Source organism: Apodemus sylvaticus, chromosome 1, assembly GCF_947179515.1.
Source record: "Apodemus sylvaticus chromosome 1, mApoSyl1.1, whole genome shotgun sequence".
In the NCBI taxonomy this organism is placed as follows: domain Eukaryota; kingdom Metazoa; phylum Chordata; class Mammalia; order Rodentia; family Muridae; genus Apodemus; species Apodemus sylvaticus.
In genome coordinates this window covers 8,189,547-8,208,231 of record NC_067472.1, presented here as the reverse complement: position 1 = coordinate 8,208,231, position 18,685 = coordinate 8,189,547, and the positions used below count along the sequence as shown (strand labels likewise).

The following is an 18,685-nucleotide window of genomic DNA, read 5'->3' as shown; positions in this document are numbered from 1 at the left end:
AGTATGTGAAGGCTGCTATGCTTCATTAAGTTTACCTTTCTGTCTGAGTACTTAAATTTTGGATGACTGGGCTATGGAGAAAGTTCTCTATACATGTGTAGCGCTTCATATTCAACTGCAGATCATATTTCCCCACCCTGGGGAACATCCCCAAAGCTGAGAAATTTTTAAATTGGAAACAGCAGGGTTGTGTGTACACATGTGTGCATATGTGTGCGTGCCTCTGTGTGTATGTGTCATGCGTGCATATGTGTGCATGCATGTTTGTATATGTGGTGTGTGTGTGCATGTTCATGTGTGTGTGTGTGTGTGTGTGTTTGAGAGGATGCTATTTTTTTTTCTGAAGCAGTAAGTAGCAGAACAGGTCATTTAGGAAAAGTCTCTTGAACTAGATAATTGATTTGAAATGCTTCTATCTACCTATAATAACACCTTATTTTTTATAGTGCTTTGAGAGGTTCAAAGCATTTCCACATTTATGTTTCATTTGAAATTCATAAGCCTGTAAACAGTTAGTACGAGTACATCAAGCCGCCTCCACCTGAGGCCCAGGATATCAAGAAACTTGTTTGAGGTCGTATAACCAGTTGGTGTCACAAAACCAGAACACCAAGATTTGGAAACTTGGGCCTATATTTTCTTGGCAGAAAGTGTCTCTGTCACAGCTTGATCTGCCCGGAGCTCATGTGGAGGTTTGTGGCTACAATTTAATTGGAGAATACAAATCAGGCATGCTTAACCACTCTGCAGAAGGAAAGCTGTGTCTCTTAGATCAGGACTGTGTCAGGAAAGGGGAGCAGAGAATGGACTCCGTTCTTTCAGACAATGCAAATTAAAACCCAAACAAAACCACTCTGTGATCAGTTCCAGGGCATTTGAGGGGCAATTCATTCACTAAATTGTGCATTCATCTTTTTTTTTTTTTTTTTAAGAATCTATTAAGTACCTTTCTATAAGATACTGCACTCAGTATTTTGGGAAAATACAAAGAAAAGTATTTAATTTGGGGTTTTGCATATGCTTTGAATTATGCAGATAATCACTGTTTTATTCATTGTTCACTACCAACTCATAGATGAAAAGACTTCCAGGCAGAAAAGAAGTATAAACAAAAACAGATGATAGAAGAAACTGGGAAAAATGAATTTCCTTCAATTCTGTCCTGGTAAGAAGAATGTTGTTGTTGTTGTTGTAGCAATGTGACAGAAACTCTCTTGCTAGATACACAGAGTGCCAAAGTCGTGGAGTCATCTAACAGAAAGTATATTACAACACTAATGCTTCTTGGAACATAGGGGGCTGGGGAGTCTCCACCAGGAACACTGGTTCAAGAATGGAATAATAAGCTTGTCTTCTGCCCCAGGCCTTCAGTATCCCCAAAGCTTCTCCAAAGACAGAAATACATTTATATAATGCTTTCATTTCCATGGCTCCAAAATAAATAAATAAATAAATAAATAAATAAATAAACCTTTCCCTGGCGGCAGGCATGTTTGATGGTGCAGACCAAAACAAAGGCACCAGTGTGCCCAAGGAAATAACAACTACTGGAAGGTTCTATGAGATAAACATGAGTTTGCTAATGGGAGGTTGGTTTTTCCCCCTTGTTGGCTTTTGTATTGTTTTATTTTTTTAACATTCCTCTTGACGACTTTTTTCTCTTTCTGGTGCAAACATGTTCAAACCTGAAGGCAAAATTTGTGTAGATACTGTAAGTATCAGTTCATTTATTTCTTTAGGGACACACACAGTGATCTTGATGTAACTACTTTGTTGACAAGTCTTGTTAAGTCCCCAAAGTGAATGATTAAGAAGTGTCCAGTTTCGCACATATTCACTTACCTGGCCTTCGTGGGAAGAACGGGCACTTAGCATTAACTCCAGCTCTGTCCATAATGGAGTTCCATGCTTCCCACCTCTGGAAATGACGGGTAAGCTCTAAAATCTGTTCTAGCTCACTGGATGATGCTCCAGCTTTTAAATAAAAGACAGGTACAGTCAGAGTGTCAGCAGTGGTACTCACCTGGAAGTCCAGCTCCCTGGATGCTCAGGCATGACAGTCTAGCAAGACTCAGGGCCAAGTAGAGTTTTCAGTGGAAGTGTGCTCACCTAACTAAAGTCAGTGCTCGGCGTGCGAAAGAAGTTATTCGTACTGATTCAGATCACATGGGAACACAAAGCACAACCAGCCATAACAGGTTTGAGAGTGTTCCATTGTTCAGGACCTGTAGCAGAAGGGCTGTGCCCACAGGTGGGCATACAATTCTAATTCAGCCCAGCTTGCTTATTCCTGTTACAAAATAATTATGTGACTAGCAAAAATCAACTCCAATCACACTGAGCATGAAAACTTATAACCCACTGCCCCAGCCCTGGGGATCGAGCCCAGGATGTTGTGCCTGCCACTCACACACGCGCGCGCCACCAGCAGCCTCATTCTCAGCTCTCAAGTACTGGTCAACTCACAGTTTAAGGAAATGTAATTTAAAATGGGACTCAGTGCATCAGCCAGTGAAAGTACAGGTATGCCACAAAGCCATCTTTATTTGAAATTGAGAATGGCTTTTTTAGCATTCTCTTCATAAAAATTTCAGCCCAAATCCTACATTGGACAAAGCAGAGACCTAAGGGACCAAATATTGTTAGCTACTTGTTCAGTACCATACAGGCCATTAGCTAAAGCCATGGGAAGAAAAACCAATGGCAGAATATTTTCTATGGTTTTATCTGTTCTTATTTGGATTCCAAGCCTCTACACTCAATATAATAAGAAGGGTAATTGGTGCTTTGTGCTTATATGAAAGAATATTAAAAAAAAATTGAGACTATAATGCAGTCTTCTGGTGGGCAGGGCACATCTTCATAATCTAAATAGTAGATTTGGAAGCATTTAAAATAAACAAAGCCACTTGGATTTCCTAATTTTTCTAATTTTCAAATTTTCACTCAATAGATCTGTTATAATTTTCTAAAAGTAATTTAGATATATTTTATTCTGGATATAATAGATTTTATAAGATAGACAGACATAAACATTGAAATCTATCAATAAAATATATTCTGATACTAAGTGCCAGTATTAAAAAATATATTAGAATTGGGTATAGCAGTGCACACCTCTACTCAGAGAAGTTGGGAAGCAGAGGCAGGCAGATTTCTCTAAGTTCGAGGCCAACCTGCTCTACATAGCCAGTTCTAGGCCAGCCAAGGCTATATGGCAAGACACTGTCTCAAAAAAAAAAATACAAACACCTCCCAGATTACATATATAATTAATATAATATATAATCATATAATGTACAATATAAATATATGTGTAAAAATAAAAATGTAAATATAAACATGTTAGAAGTTTCAGCTATATTTATAGGCATTAGTACTCACATGAGGTTTATGTAATTATTCCTTTCATACTTGTAGTAAATACTAAATAGTCTATGGTTATTTAGTACAGTAGTTGGAAATTAAAGATTAGCACACGTGGCTGATCTGTTTCAAGGCACACAGCTTTATTTTAACAATTAACTCCAATATTAGGAGTAGAGAGGGCTCTTTAAAATTAGTGCTTCTAGCATTTCTCATTGACTCGCTCCCTTCACCCAGTTAATTTTAACCTTGACCTCCCACAGCTGTACTGCTTTGCTCAGTCTAAAAAAAATTTCCCGATTCCACGCCCCCCCCCCCCGCCCCTTTACATCTGATGAAGCAACAGTGGAGAGGAAAAACCAAGCCCATTCCTTTAAGAAAGATTCCGCCTCCTCTCTTCTAAGCCAGCGCCTCACGGCAACCGTGGAGTCTCTTAAGTCACACACTTTACAACTCAGCATTGGGAGAAGCAGCCGCCGCTGCTCCGCGGCTGCAGTGGGTTTCCGTGCAGCACTGCAGAATCCACACCTAGCCAGGGAAGACGGACACACGTCGGCTCCCCTGCTCGCAAAGCAGCTTTGGATCGCCTGCAGGTAAGCACGTCTCTTTCGCATTTTGTTCAGAATGCGTGGGAAAGGCAATGGTCGCGGAATGCACTCTTCATCAGCCATGCTTAAAACGTTATGCGAATCTGCCGTCCTTTGGAGGTGGCTTGGGGTCTACAGTTCTGGCACACACACGTCCTGTGTAGTGGAGACTATTATATGATATGTGCTCCTACAGTACTTTTTTTTTCTATGCGTAAAAAGGCTAACCTTGATGCATGCAGAGCATTTTTCTTTTTAAATGCAGAAAACACAGCCACTCCCAATCTCGCTCTCAAACACTGCAGATATTTTTAAATGGCAAATAAAATGACGGGCTGAGCGCTTCCTAGATATCATTTTCTTTTTAAACCTTAGCAAGTCTTCCCCCACGATTGTTGAGGAGTGTTTAAAAATAAGAAGGCATGGTCTTTTTTTTTTTTTTTTTTTTTTTTTTTTTAAGCAAATGGGCGATAGTGGCAGACTAAAATTTCTGTAGTCCAGTGGAGAGGGAAAAGGAGGATACATGAATTGCAGTGTGTTCCAAGAACGCTATTCATTTGCCACACTTCGTATGTGGGAAGAGGAAACTACATTTTAATTAGCACATTTTTAGGGAAAGGGAATGAAGATGAGGAGGCTGGCGCGAAGTATTTGAGGGGGAAGAGAGCCTGCAGATGAGGAAGGAAATGAAGTGGCCTGTCGCCAGTGCCTTGGAAAGGACGGGAGATAAGGGTGGGGAATGAAGTTTGCTGTGTGTGTTAGGGTGGGGTTAACCCCAGGGACCATGAATCACTAGAATGGCGCTGGGAGGAGTGTGCTCGAGGGTGAATTCGTGCAGTGGAGAGGGCATGTGTGCCGGAGCGGTGTGCAAGTCGTGGGTGGCGGAGGAGAGCAGCGTGTGCCTGAGGTCTATTTCGAGAATAGGTTGGGGTGAGAAACACGTCTGGGAGGCGGGGTGGGCAGCCCAGAGTCACCTGTGGAGGGATCCCCGACTCTGCAGATGAGTGTTGCAAAGTTTGCCTGGCCTTAGACTGATTTTGAAGGCTGCTGGCGGTGCCTAGACTTCTCATCTCCCAAGAGGTCAGCTCTCAGAAGGTTTAAGAGGCAATTAGCCAAAGTAGGAGTGTAGAGTTTGAGCTGATCCAAATGAATATAAAGGCCCTTGCCCCGTCCCTCTGTGGGAAGTGAGTAAAGGCGGGAGGCTCCCCTAAACGCAATTGTGCTGAGAAGAAAATCGAGGCCCCTCCTGTGGCGCCCGTGTCGAAGTTCAACTGTTGTGGCCTCTCCCCCCAAAACCCAGCAGACTCAGTGGGCCTCAGAAGCTCAATCTGAATGCTACGGCTCAGCTGAGATTCATTGGGTGGGGGAAGCTCGTGGGATTGGGGAGGCAGATGTTTCCGTGGCGTCACCCTCCCACTTTCAATCGGCTTTCTCTCGGGGTCGTTTCCTTCTCCGGCAGCAGATCGGAGCTGCACGAAGGGAGGAAGACCTTGCAGAGGCGCCAGGCAGGCGCCCTGCAACAGGCCCTCCGCCTGCAGAGCACGTAGGCCCCCGCTGCCGCAGCTGCACAGACACGGAGCTGGCAGCACGAAGGGGGCCTCGAGGGGCGGGGCCAGAGATCGCAAGGGGCAGCAGAGGCGGGGCCTGGACGTGCTAGAGCCTGTCGGGGGCGTGGCCTATTGGGAGCGGAGCAAGAACGCTGGCCCGGGAAAGGGCGGAGCCAGGGGCACGCTTTTGAGCTACGAGAGCCTAGCCCGTACTGGGCGGAGTGAAGGGCGCCGCTGGGGCGTGGCCTATGAGAGGCGGGGCCGGAGCTCTCGGGCCATGTGGGGCGGAGCCTTGAAGCTGGGGTGCTGGAAGGGTCAAGCCTGTAAGGGGCGGGACCAAGGGTCCTGGGGCGTGGTCTATGGTAGGCGGGACCAAGGCTCTGAGGCCTGTGGGGCGGGGCCTTCGGGATGCTAAGTGGGTCTAAGCCTGTAGGGGGCGGAGTCATGGGTTCTGTGGAGGCGGAGCCCAGGGGGCGGGGCAGAGGACGTTCGTGGGTAGTTCGGCTAGTCCCGCCAGAGCGCGAGGCGCCCGCCGGTAACGGTCGTCGGGCGAGGGGCTGGAGGGAAAGGAAAGGGCTTTAATGATGTTTTGAAGCAGCGAGAGCTAGACGCGTCGGCGGCCAGGTGTCGGCACTTCCCGCTGCCGCGGGCTCGGCATCCAGGTCCTTCGTCTCCACGCCCCCTCCCTTCCCGGCCCTCTCCTCGGGAGCCGAGCGACGTTAAGAGGCGGCGGCGGACCGGGCGGCCGCTGCAGCCCGGCGGTGGCGAAGGAGGGGGGCACAAAGCCGGCTGCGCTGCGAGGTAATCCTGCGGGAGCGGAGGGCCTGGGGTCCCGCCGCGCTCCCCACGCGAGGGGGCGTCTGACGAGCTGGCCGCGCGGCCTCAGGTGAACCATGCCTGGAGCGGGAACGCGAGCCCCACGGGGCCGAAGAGTGCAGACCTGGGGGTGAGGAGTCGGGGTGCTGAGGCGCGAGGTCGGGTCTCGGGCGCCGCAGAGTGGGCCGCGACTCACCTTGGCGTCCCCGGTTGCCCCCGCGAGGGCGTGGGGTTGCAAAATCCTGTTCTGCCCGGAGCCTTGCTGACCCCGACGGTGCGCGCGGGGACGGTGAGAGGTTCCCGCGCTTGGAGAAGGTGGAAGAAGACCGTGTTGATTTGTTGTTGTTTTCCCCCTGGTGGCTTAAGAAACTTAAGTCACAAGTTGAAATTGTTCAACCACTTTAATGTGTGTGACCCTCCCCAGCGCACTCTAAAAGCGCGCGCGCACGCACACACACACCCTCCCTCCAAGCATTCCTGTTACTTTATTCTTCTTTGCGGGGTGACAGCAGCAGGTTTGGTTTGCTGGTCTTTGGGGCACTTCCAACCTCGCACTTCCAGCCTCTTTGGAGGTATGTAATAGCTGAGGCAAGGCCACTGTTAAACCAGGCCTCTATTAAAATGACAAGAATGGCCTCAGGTGAACGTGGGTTTTTTGTTTTGTTTTGTTTGTTTTGTTTTTTGTTTTTGCAGAGATTTAATTGCAAGTAGATGCCCGTTTAAAGTGGGAGTGTAAGGAAAACCACTAAATATCCTTGGCACATGTGCTCTTGGAATTGACTTTGCTAGAGTGGTGTGGGATTTAGCTCAGCCAAGAGGCTTTGAGTGAGGATTAGGAGCAAGGCTCAGGAAGGAATTGATAAGACTCTGGGGCTTGGGATGAGCTACACAAACATGTGTGAGTTCTTTACGGCGAGTTACTATGAAATTATAGAAGTTTTAGAGTTAGCAATATGAAATGATAGCCTTTCTTAGAATGGGCTCCCTCTTCAGTGTGCTGAACATGTGCTGATTTGGTTGTAGCAGACTTCTAGTAAAAGTACAGTGTAATGTGCCTTTTTAAACTGAAGTTACCTGGCCAATAGAATGACCTGTGTATTTAAGGTACAGGACTGACTCATTGATAGAATTGTTTCTTTTCAAGAACTTCTGGAAGATGTTATAGCTAAATCACCTTTGCATCTTACTTAACTTGCAGGGTAACTTTTTTCCCTCTAAAATTGATCAGATTAACTGTAGTGAGGAGTAGTGGCAGGACACTCTGCGACGTTGTCCCACCTAGTTTAATTGACCCAGGACTGTCAGCATGTTGGTAATAGTTGTTTTAAAGGAAAAAAACCCAGCAATTTACTACCTATCTAGAATGCTAAGCATAATTGAAGGAGCTCTTTAGATACTTGGTTAAGAGATGTGTTACTAAAGTGAAACATTTTTGCATATGGGATATTGGGAGGTATTTGATAGTTTTGGCATGTGACAGATGATCACATAACCCCTGAAAAGATTTTGTGTGACTTTTGGAATGTGATATGTAGTCAGTGGTAAAGGAGAGTGAGGAGTTATGCTGTACACTTACTGTTGCTTACCTTTTGTTCAGTGATGTGCAATGCTTTTTATAACTTGCTTCACCACTGTGGTTGATAGCAAGTTATATGATAGCAAAGAGATTGGTTGTAAATTAGGAGCTCCTTAAAGCTATGCTTAGAATTATTATACGTAGCTCACATACCCCTTTCTGATAACTGAGTGCAATGTAAAGTTAGGGAGAAATACTAAAACATTAAGCAAAGGAAGAGGTCTGTCTGAAAGACATATACAAGTCGCTGAGCTCTTTCTCACCTTAAGCATTTTTGTTATAATTAATGTTTGGTGCTAGCTAGTTCACATTCCTTTGGAAAAAATTAGTCGTGTAGAATGAAATAGGAAAACTTAGCATGTCTAATCAGCAGTGCTGCCTTTCCCTTTAAACATAAGCTTACGTGAAATTGTTCAAGTCCAATTTGACAGTTGCTGAACAATCACAAATCAAGTCAGGTATCAGAGATTCAGAATTAATGCTTAAATACTTTATTTCATGGCTCTCATGTTAATGTACTCTCCTCTGAACTTGGGGTCCAACCCAGTAGTTATAGCTGCAGTGTTAGGAGATCTTTGGGGTTTTGTCATTGGTTTAATTCTCTTGGCTGAGAGCCAAGACAGTTTCAGATTTACTGTAATGGTTGCCTGTGTTAGATCAGCTCTGAAGTACACATTAGAATACTCGGACTGTGATGTGGAAGGAGAAGGTTTGTTACCTACTAGATGCATATAGAATAGTCCTTGGTTATTTGCAGTCTTGTTTTCAGAATTTTAGTGATTACTACTCAAATACAGTTTAAAAAAATTAAATGGAAAATTACAGAAATGAGCAATTCTTAAGTTTTAAGTAACTTTATAACAGTATATTATATGTTTTCTTGGTTATTATATTCCTGTCATGCCTAATTTATAAATATTATAAAAATAACCATAGAATACATATACTAGTGATTTCAGACTTTTACAGGAGTCTTGAAACGTATCCCTCTATTTCTTTTAGAAATGGTGAATTATAGGGTATGTGTGTTTTGAGTATTTCTAATTGGGATTCTGTTATTTTTAGGTAAAATTAATGTATTTACTTGGTTTTCATTCATTAAATGTTTACTACCTAACAAAAATTAAAAAGTATTAAGCAAAACGAGTTTTGTAGTTTATTTTGTTTATTTCGTATTTGAGAGTCAGAGTCTTGTTTCCCTCAACTACTTTTGTTGAACATGTCAGTGAGAAAGCCCCTTCCATCCTCTGGGGCCTTATGTCCTACACTTAGAGAAGGACACCCTAGAAACCCTGCAGAATGGTTCTGACTTTCATACTTGTCTGAGAGTTCCAAATGACCATAACCAATAAAAAGTTTAAAATGGACAAAATTTAATCTTTTTGAGACACAGTCTCATATAGCCCTGGCTGGCCTCAAGTCCACTATGTAGCCTCAAGTCCACTATGTAGCTGAGGATGACATTCCTGAACATCTGTTTCTTCTGCCTCCACCTCTGGAGTGCTGGGATCAGAGGTGCACACCGCCACACCCAGTTTTGTGTGGTACTGGTATTCATGCCCAAGGGCTGTGCTTATTAGGTAGTACTCCCCCAAATGGGTCACATGGCTAGTCCCAGTCGTTGACTTTCAAAACAGTGTTTGAAAGTTTGCACCTTGAAAGGGTAGCATAGATTAGTCTTAACTGTGCTAAAATAAAAATGAATAGGCTCAGCATATAGCCTCAGATGGAGGTTAGGTCTAAATTGAGCCATTCAAAAGGACCCACAGCATTACCTTATACCTTTACACCTTCTTCAAGGTCGGCTTTGGTTAAAGCTTAGCTGAAGTGTGAAGACTTACTGATAGAAGATGGACTTTGAAATCTGGGTTTCAGATTCTCTGAAACTGGTAGTGAAGATACTGCTGTGCAGGAAACACATCAGCTAACATTTAGGAGTGATACTTCCTCATATGAGGCAATAGCTTGGATATTAGGTTATAAAGCTCATTTTTTTTGAAGGGCCCGTGGACATACCTGATATTTCCCATATCCAGCTAAAGGTAAAAATATATCTGAGAAATGTAATGCATTTCTTAAATGTGCTTAAAACCAGTGTCTCAAGTGTATACATATATATGGTGTGTGTGTATGTATCATGTGTGTATCTATCTATATATACATATATATATATTTCATGTGTATATATGTGTGAGTATGTGCTGGCATTTTATTTTACTCTTGTTTGCATGTATATGTTTGAGTGTGCACACATGCTCTGACTCTGAGACTTTGGGTGCACATACATGCATGTGGAGATCAGAGATCAACTTTGGATATCATTTCTCAGGAGCTATTCACCTTGTTTTATTTGTTTTTTTCTTTGCTTACTTGTTTGTTTTAAGACAAGTCTCACTGTGTAGCCCTGGATAGAACTTCCTAAATAGATTAGACTGACCTCAGATTAGAGATTAGGCAGTCCTTTGTTCTTAAGTGCTGACTGTAAAGGCATGTGCTGTCATCCCTGGCCTCATCTTGTCCTGGCCGGGACTTGAGGCTGCTCGCCTTTAGGTGTCTTTCACCACCTTGCCAGTGCTGGGATTCCATTCTCAGCCTTTTCGTTTTTAATTTACGTTTTAGTTTTAAAAATTACATACATTTGTTTGTATGTACGTGTGCGGTCATGTGCATTGTGTCATGGGGTCTGATGTGGAAACCAGCTTGATGGTGTTAGTTTTCTCCTTCCATCATGTGTGTTCTAGGGATCAATCTCCAGTTGCCAGGCTTGGAGGCAGGTGCCTTTACCCACTGAATCATCTTGCTGGCTTTTTATTCGGGTGCTAAGGATCAAACTCAAATTCTTATACTTTACTTAGTGATCTCTTTAGCCCCTGTATGATAATTTTAATGCTCATAGTATGTGTTAAGGCAGATAGATATCAAACATTGAATTACAGGCAGAACTTATGTCTGAGTAATATGCATGAGTTCATTATTTTATTGTTTTAGCCATTCCCTTGAAATGAAGTTTGTGATATTTTATTTCCCGTCTCTCACCGAGAAAACCTTCCCTTAGGTGGAATGGGAAGGGTCACCCAGACCTGAGCCAACCCTCACCTCCGCTCTCAGGGCCCGCCAACTCTCTTGCTCTCACGGTGGCTGCCACCTTCGAGTAAGCTGGAATTCTGAAGTTTCTTGGATCTTGGGGATTTGGGTTATGTCTTTAATTTGTCATCATCGTCATTGTCATCAGTATTAGTGTGGCATTTCCCACAGTAGGTCCACTTATTCTGTGCAAGGATAGCATTTCTTCCTTTCTCCTCCACAGCATTCTCATCTTTTGTTCTGTAGGAATGATGGCGGAACATAGTTTACTTACTATGCCATAGGGTTCCCCACACTACAGAACTTTGAAAGCACTACTTGCAGTTCTTTAGAAATGAATCCAACCTCTGAGAGGCAGAGGCAGGCAGATTTCTGAGTTTGAGGCCAGCCTGGTCTACAGAGTGAGTTCCAGGACAGCCAGGGCTGTACAGAGAAACCCTGTATTGAAAACACCAAATCCAAAAAACAAAAAACCAACAACAGCAAAAAAAGAAATGAACCCAACAATTGTTAGCTGCTCTTGTGTTTCCACTTTCTAAGTGGGAGAGGACTCAATAGGGCCAGTCTTGTAATAGCCGAGGAGATGCTGGGAAAGGCGTTGGCTTGTGAAGGGGCGTTAGACCTTGATGCCTGGGACTTCATTGCTGCTTATGGGTTTGGGGTAGCTGGTGGAAAGAAGAGGGATTGGCCATGAAGTGAGTACCCCGCTTTTCTGCCACACCCTTTCCTTTCCTTAAGCATTGGACTAGTGTGTCGCCCTGCCTTGCCGCTTGCTTACGATGTTTATCATCAGGATAATATTCTCTCTCCTGGGGAAAGGTGACCCTCTTTTCAAGTTGATTCCTGTGTCATTGCTGAAAATTAGCTTTTGGGAGGAAATGACACTGGAAGGAATTTCTTCCATTTCCACAGTTGACTTGCTTTTTAAATCTCACAGAAAGATCTCTGAAAACAGAGATATTAAAACCTCACTCATCATCTAATGGTTAGGAACCATTTGTGTGTGTGTGTGTGTGTGTGTGTGTGTGTGTGTGTGTATGTGTATACACCCACATGTGTGTACACAGCATGGTTTGCATACCTGTGAGCCCCAAGGATCTTCCTGCCTCCATCTTCTGGGGTCGGGGTTTTAAGTCCGCACCCCCCAGGATGCTTTTCTTGGGGTACTGGGGATTGCACTCAGACTCTCATGCTCTGGAACAGCTTTGCCCGCTGAGCCAACTCGCCTCAGGAGCCTTTATTTTTTATTATAATTTTAATGATCCTTGGATTTATTTTTATTATTTTATGTATATGAGCGACGCATCTGTGCACCACATCTGGTGCCCTAGGAAGTGGTAAGCCCTTATGTGGGTGCTGGGAATTAAACCAGAGCCTTTACCAAGTGCTCTTAATCACTGAGCCAACTCTCCAGTGCCAGCCAGTCTTTATTAGAGTAAAATACATTATCAGCAGTGAATGAGAAATCCTCATTGCCTTAAACATGTCTTAGCTTTGTAAAGCTAGATCTGTAGTAGTTTTGTATCAAAATGTTTGATCTACTTAAGTGGATGCCAAGACTGACTTTCTTTTAAAAAAAAAATGATTTATTTCTTTTATGTGCATTTGTGTTTTGCCTGCATGTATATCTGTGGGAGGATGTCAGATCCCCTGGAAGTGGAGTTACAGACAGTTGTGAGTTGACATGTGGGTGCTGAGATCGAATCCAACCCCTAAAATTGCTCCAGCTTACTTTCAATTAGTGTTGAAACTGGTGTGTTCTTTGTCAATGATGAAATCATAGTTCTCTGCATCATAGACAGAGACATAGTCACCAGCCATGGGAATACTGTCATGTTATTACTAAATGCCATGGGGTGGGAGGGCATTTTATGCCCGAATAAGAAAATTATTCTTGTTTGCCAAAGTAAAGTCTCTGAGAAACTGATTACTTGGTGGCCAGTTGAGTTCCTGGTTGCACGTTGCATTTGATGGATATAACAATCTCAACTTCTCTGGGCTCTTTGATAGGCAGACCAGGCTTCTCACAGATTAGGAGAGTACCCTTGGGCTATTTTAAGGTTTCTGGTTTGAGCCATCTGCTTTGAGGAACACATTCCTGGAGGAATTTGATTGTCAGTTAAGTACTTTGAAGAAGGAATCCCTGCTCTGTGTCTCTCACACCTGAATGTCACAGCAGTGCTTCCCAGAGCTTGCTGAATTTGGCCCTGAAGAGAAGAGTACCATCTACTGAGTGGCCCGCATCAAGTTGAGCAGTGTCTTAAGTTTTTCTTGCAAGACTCAGGAAGTTTCTGGAGAAACCAGGCCTTGACTCATTTGGAGGATTTGAAAGGCTCTTAGTACCAAGTGGAATTGTTGCCTGCTTAATTTTAATTATGTTTCTCAGCGGGAGGCCTGACTGCACAATGAAGAACTAATTCAGTGCATGCTGGAATGCATGGGAAAGAAGAAACCTTAAGAAGTTGTTGGATTGATATTAAAAACAGTCTAGTCATGATGAAATTAATAAACTAGGTGGTAAACTGTAAAATTGTCTTTGAGGTATTTTTATTCCTAGGTCTGGTTATTAATGGTTCCAGCAAACTGGAATGAAGCTTTTCCTCTTTGTGCCTTCTTCTCTGTCTCAGTGAGTGGACACACTGATTCATAGTGTTTTGTTTTTGTTTTTTGATGTATCCTAGCTGTCTTGTAGGTGTTTGCTTTTGTTTCCCTATCTTCCTGACACTGTAGTTAGCAGGAGTAGATGCAGCTGGAGTTAGTAAAGACTGCTAGAGGTCAGTAGAGGCCACCTGGAACAAGCCTGTCATAGCCAGATAGAAGAAACTTTGGCAGTAAGAACTGAAAAGAAGCTTTGAGATTGTTACTCTAAGGCTACCCTTGACTGGTCTACATTCATTATATAACTGATCATTACTGTAAGAATGCCCTTGCCTGTTCTACATTCGTTATATAACTAATTAAGTAGCCATTCTCATTAGCCCTTAAAAACTGCCAGAATCATGTTGAAGTATTATATTTATCTGGTTTAGTGAAACTAACTTTCAGGTGAGCATACAGTCAAAAGTTTTTTAGTGACTCAGCGTCCTTTCTAAGCACATGTCCATAGGCTTGCGCGTGCCCTTGTTAGTGACTGCACAGAACGTTTGAACCAAGACTAGATTACTTCTGTCATCATTGGAAATTTTCTTTTAGATGGAGGAGCAGATTGGGTAAACAGGATTGAAATTTCACTAGAGTAAGGAAGTATTCATAGCATAGATTTTTAAGTACTCAATATTTGGTTTTTCTGTATTATTTGTTCTTTTTGTTTATTAGTTTAAGCCAACAGAAAGAGTTTATTTAGCCATAAAGTGAGTTGTTTCCCATGCTATAGCCATTATTCCTAAAATATATGTCTTCCTGGGAAGGATGAGTGAGTTAAACTTACAGGTCTCTGCTGGGTTCAGTTATGGGGTGGGGAATAGAAAGAGAAGGGACTTTCTTTTTATGTATCATTTATTTTAATTGTTAGGGTTTGCATGTGCATGTCAGTCTGTCCATCTGTCTGTGTGAATACAGATGTCTGAGGATCCCTCTCTGAGAATACAGAGGCAGGCATCAGATCCTCCCAGAACTGGAGTGAAAGGCATTTGTGATACAGGTAGGGAGTCATCTGATGTGGGTTCTAGGAGTTGAACTGGGGTCCTCTGCCACAACAGGATGTTTCTTAAATGCTGAGCCATCTTTCCAGCTCCTTATTTTTTTTTACTCCTAAATATTTTTAAGTTGTAGGACTTTCTGTAGGGCTATGATAGCTCATGTCCATAGCATGATAAAATTCAACTACCTGCCAATCTGAGATCCCAAGGGGAACCTCAACATCATGTGCACACCAAGGACTCTCTGCACACCACGGAATATGACATACATCATCTATAGTAATATTTTATTGAATTCATGGAGCCATTCAATTAAGAGATCATAATTGTGTGTGTGGTGGCTCACACCTGGAAAACCTGCACTTGGGTGGTTGAGATTTTGAAACAGGAAAATTGTGACCAGTTTGAGAATACCCTGATCTACATGGAGAGTTACTGGCTAGGCAGGGCTGCAGCATAGGACCCTGTCTCAAAAACCAAACCAAAATAAAACAACAAACCAAACAAAACAAATGGACAAATTACATGCTTACTCTTGTGTGCTGTTCTTATTCATGTTATATAATTTACCCTTAGTAGATAGCCTTACTAATTTAGAAAGCTAAAGGTCACTGTTTTTTTTGGGGGGGGGGTTGTTTTGTTTTTTGTTTTTTGTTTGTTTGTTTTTCGAGACAGGGTTTCTCTTTGTAGCCCTGGCTGTCCTGGAACTCACTCTGTAGACCAGGCTGGCCTTGAACTCAGAAATCCGCCTGCCTCTGCCTCCCAGAGTGCTGGGATTACAGACGTGCGCCACCACCGCCCGGCTTAGAGGTCACTGTTTTGATATAACTAAAAGCTTTAAAAAAAAAAAAAAAACTACATTATGTGTCTATTTATGTGTTTGTGTGTGAATTTGTGCATGTCCATGTAGTACCTACTGATGCCAGAAGGGGGTATCAGATCTTCTGGAGCTGGAGTTATAGGCAGTTTTGAGCTGTCCCTATGTGGGTGCTGGGAACTGAACCTGGGTCCTCTGTAAGATCAGAGCATACTTTGAACCACTGAGCCATTTATCCAGCTCCTAATGAAAAGCTTCTAACATTGTAGTTAGAACACAGTATGTATTGAACACCAGATGACAGGCACAGAAAACAGATTCCATAGAAAAGAACACTGCATAGAGTACTTGGAAAGAGGGATAAGAGTAGGCCTGAAGGGAAGCTAGGGTTTCACTAGTTAGAAAGAGCAGAAAGAATACGAGCGAGAGAGTCTGTCCATGATTTTTTTCTATAGCATGATGAAGGATATTTTAGGGAGTAGCTCACAGTCACTTCTTTTTCTTGTTTGTTCTAGAATGTCTCAGTTGTGAACTTGGACTTGGCCAAGCTTACAACTTATAATTTACTCCTTATAGAAGAGTCTGACTGTTGAAGGCACGCTGGTGTCCTTGTGTGTTAAGTGTGAAGAGTTGCGGTGCATCCTCTAAGACTCTCGGGATGCTTGTCAGTGCGAAGAGCATGATCCTCACTCGCTCTTGGCTGGGTGTGAGGCAGCTGAGGCACCTCTGATGGGGTGCCGTGCAGATCACGGGGTGGGTCTCTGAATGCTCATGCTGTGCGTGTCCTTGTCTGTGTGTCAGCCAAGAGGATAGATAGCATCATTGTAGGAGTGTGTTACCTCTGGAGTTGGAGCTCCTCAGAAGCCAAGGGCTGTAGCAGCAGCAGGTCCTTTCCACTAACGTTGAGACAAGCCAGGAGGCAGCGTTTGTAAAGCAAACTGCTCAAACACTGGGGTGCATTTTCCCAGAAATGGTGACTTCAGCTCTCATCCTGATTGTATTGTGCTTAGGACTGTAAATAGTAAATGTTTCGTGGCCTCTGTTTAGATTTCCATCTTTGAGCAGCTTGATGCTTCTTCCTTCCATTTGTTCCTTTATTCATTCAGCAAATGTTTATTATGCAGTTAGCAGTGTGCTGGCTCTGTTGTAAGCACTGAGGACTCAGTAAGCAAAACACACAAACTCTTCTGATCTAATGGAGTTGATGTTTGAGAGAATAAATAGAAATAAATAAATGAATATATTATAAGTAATGTCATGCAGAAATAGAGAACAGGAAAGAAGATAACAACTCTGGAGGACAGACTGTCAGTTAAATAGAAGGACAGACAGGACCTCACTGAGCAGGTGGCAGGTGAGAAGGGAAAGGGTTCTGTGTGAGCATATGAGGAAAAGCTTGGCAGGCAGAGGAGACCAGCCCAGAGCCCTGCATGCCCACCTAGCTGAGGATGGAACAGAATGGGGAAGAGGAATCAGGAAGCCTGGGGTGGTGCTGGACAGAGATGTGGCGGCTGATGTGTGTTTCTTTCCTTCCTGTGGATTATTCTTTTATATATATTTCATCTGGATTGCACTTTCCTCTCCCTGTAGTCTTCTTCCCACCATTTCCCCTCTCCCCTAGATCCACCCTCCCCTCCCCTCTCCTCCCCTCCCCTCCCCTCCCCTCCCCTCCCCTCCCCTCAGAAAAGAACAGGCCTTCCAGGTACTTCAACCAAATACAGCATAGCAAGCAACAGTAAGACCAGGCACATATTCTCACACTAAGACTGGATGAGAGACAACTCAGTAGGAGGAAAAGGGTTCCAAAGGCGGGCAAAGGACTCAGAATCAGCCCCTGCTCCCACAATTAGGAATTCCATAAGAACACTGAGATCACAACCATAGCATACACTGACATGTATTTTTAAAGGACTCTTTGGGCTGTGTTATGAGCGTAGGGCATAGCAGGCAAATGTGGCTGCAGGGAGACTGCTTAACAGGCTGATTCAGTGACCTAGATGAGGAATAATAAATACATCAGTACAAGAGGTGAAACTGGGTTGGGTTCTGGGCCAACAGGATTCTATAACTGGTTTGTGGGGTGTAAATGAGAGAGCGCAAAGCTCGATCCTAAATGTTCAGTCCCAAGCAAAAGGCTGCACACGTTTGGAGAAAGGGAAGTGACAGCGCCTAATCTGAGGCGCTGTATGTATAAGGAAATGTATTAGCAGTTTGGAGATCAGTGCTCAGGGACACGCCTGACAATCATCATGGTTTCTTCTTCTATCTTTTTAAAGGAAGGCATATTCAATCCCTTTAATGACTAGAAGGAAAATGTTGCTATAAAGGCTTGAAATATTATTATACATCCTTAGTGCTTTCAAGGCTTTTAATTTATCTTATTCAAACCATACATGTATTATAACTTCTAATAGCACATAGTACCCAAAAAAATCCTTTTTGTAGAATAATTTACTTTTAATTAAAATGTAAAAACAGAAATTAACCTTGTTGTAGTTTTTTTATTTATTTATTTATTTTATTTATGAGTACACTGTAGCTGTCTTCAGACACACCAGAAGAGGGCATCAGATCCCATTATAGATGGTTGTGAGCCACCATGTGGGTGCTGGGATTTGAACTCAGGACCTCTGGAAGAGCAGTGAGTGCTCTTAACCACTGAGCCATCTCTCTAGCCCCAACCTTATTGTAGTTTAAGAATGTCTGTGGCTGTAAGTGGAGTAGCCTGGCTGTTTCCCAGCTAACATGGTTAAAACAGTAGTGGTTATCATTATCCCCCGACAGCTCTGACAGCTATATATTCAAGAGAACATAAACATGTTTCCACAAAAAATTATTCAGCAGTGTTCATATAAGCATTATGCATAATAGCCAAAAAGTGGCAACTGAGCATGTCTTAAGATAGAATGAAGTGCTCAGACTGACAGACAGACTTATGCAAATGAAGAAGCAGGCTCGGAAAGGTGCGTGCTGTCCTTTCACTTTCAGGATGATTTAGCAGACAAATGTATAGAGGTGAGGAGATGAGCAGTTGCTGCAGCCGGCGCAGAGGAAGGAAGGGCTCCTCAGAGCAGTGAGGGCTGTGGTGTTGTGACTACTTAAAAAAGAATAAATTTAACGCTACAAGGATTATACCTTAGGTTATAAGAAAGTATCAGGGAAATATGTATTGTGTGCATTTATCTATTCATAAGAAACAAGCTGTCGATGTGACTTATTTCTGAAACAGCACTGCTGTCCCAGGAACATGGTGG

The 18,685-nt window shown here is 43.3% G+C and overlaps 1 protein-coding gene across 4 annotated transcripts in view; it reads left to right on the top strand.

Annotated features, from left to right (window-relative positions):
- The first annotated feature begins 3,712 nt into the window (after positions 1-3,712).
- Positions 3,713-18,685, top strand: part of Add3 (adducin 3) — a 102,652-nt gene continuing 87,679 nt past the window's right edge. For 2 of the 4 annotated variants that reach the window (XM_052183846.1, XM_052183809.1), the window contains exon 1: positions 3,713-3,959. The gene's annotated coding sequence lies outside the window, so the exon portion shown is untranslated. Of the gene's footprint in view, positions 3,960-6,001; positions 6,302-18,685 lie in introns of those variants that run through there. The other 2 variants (XM_052183839.1, XM_052183818.1) reach the window with 2 other exon arrangements.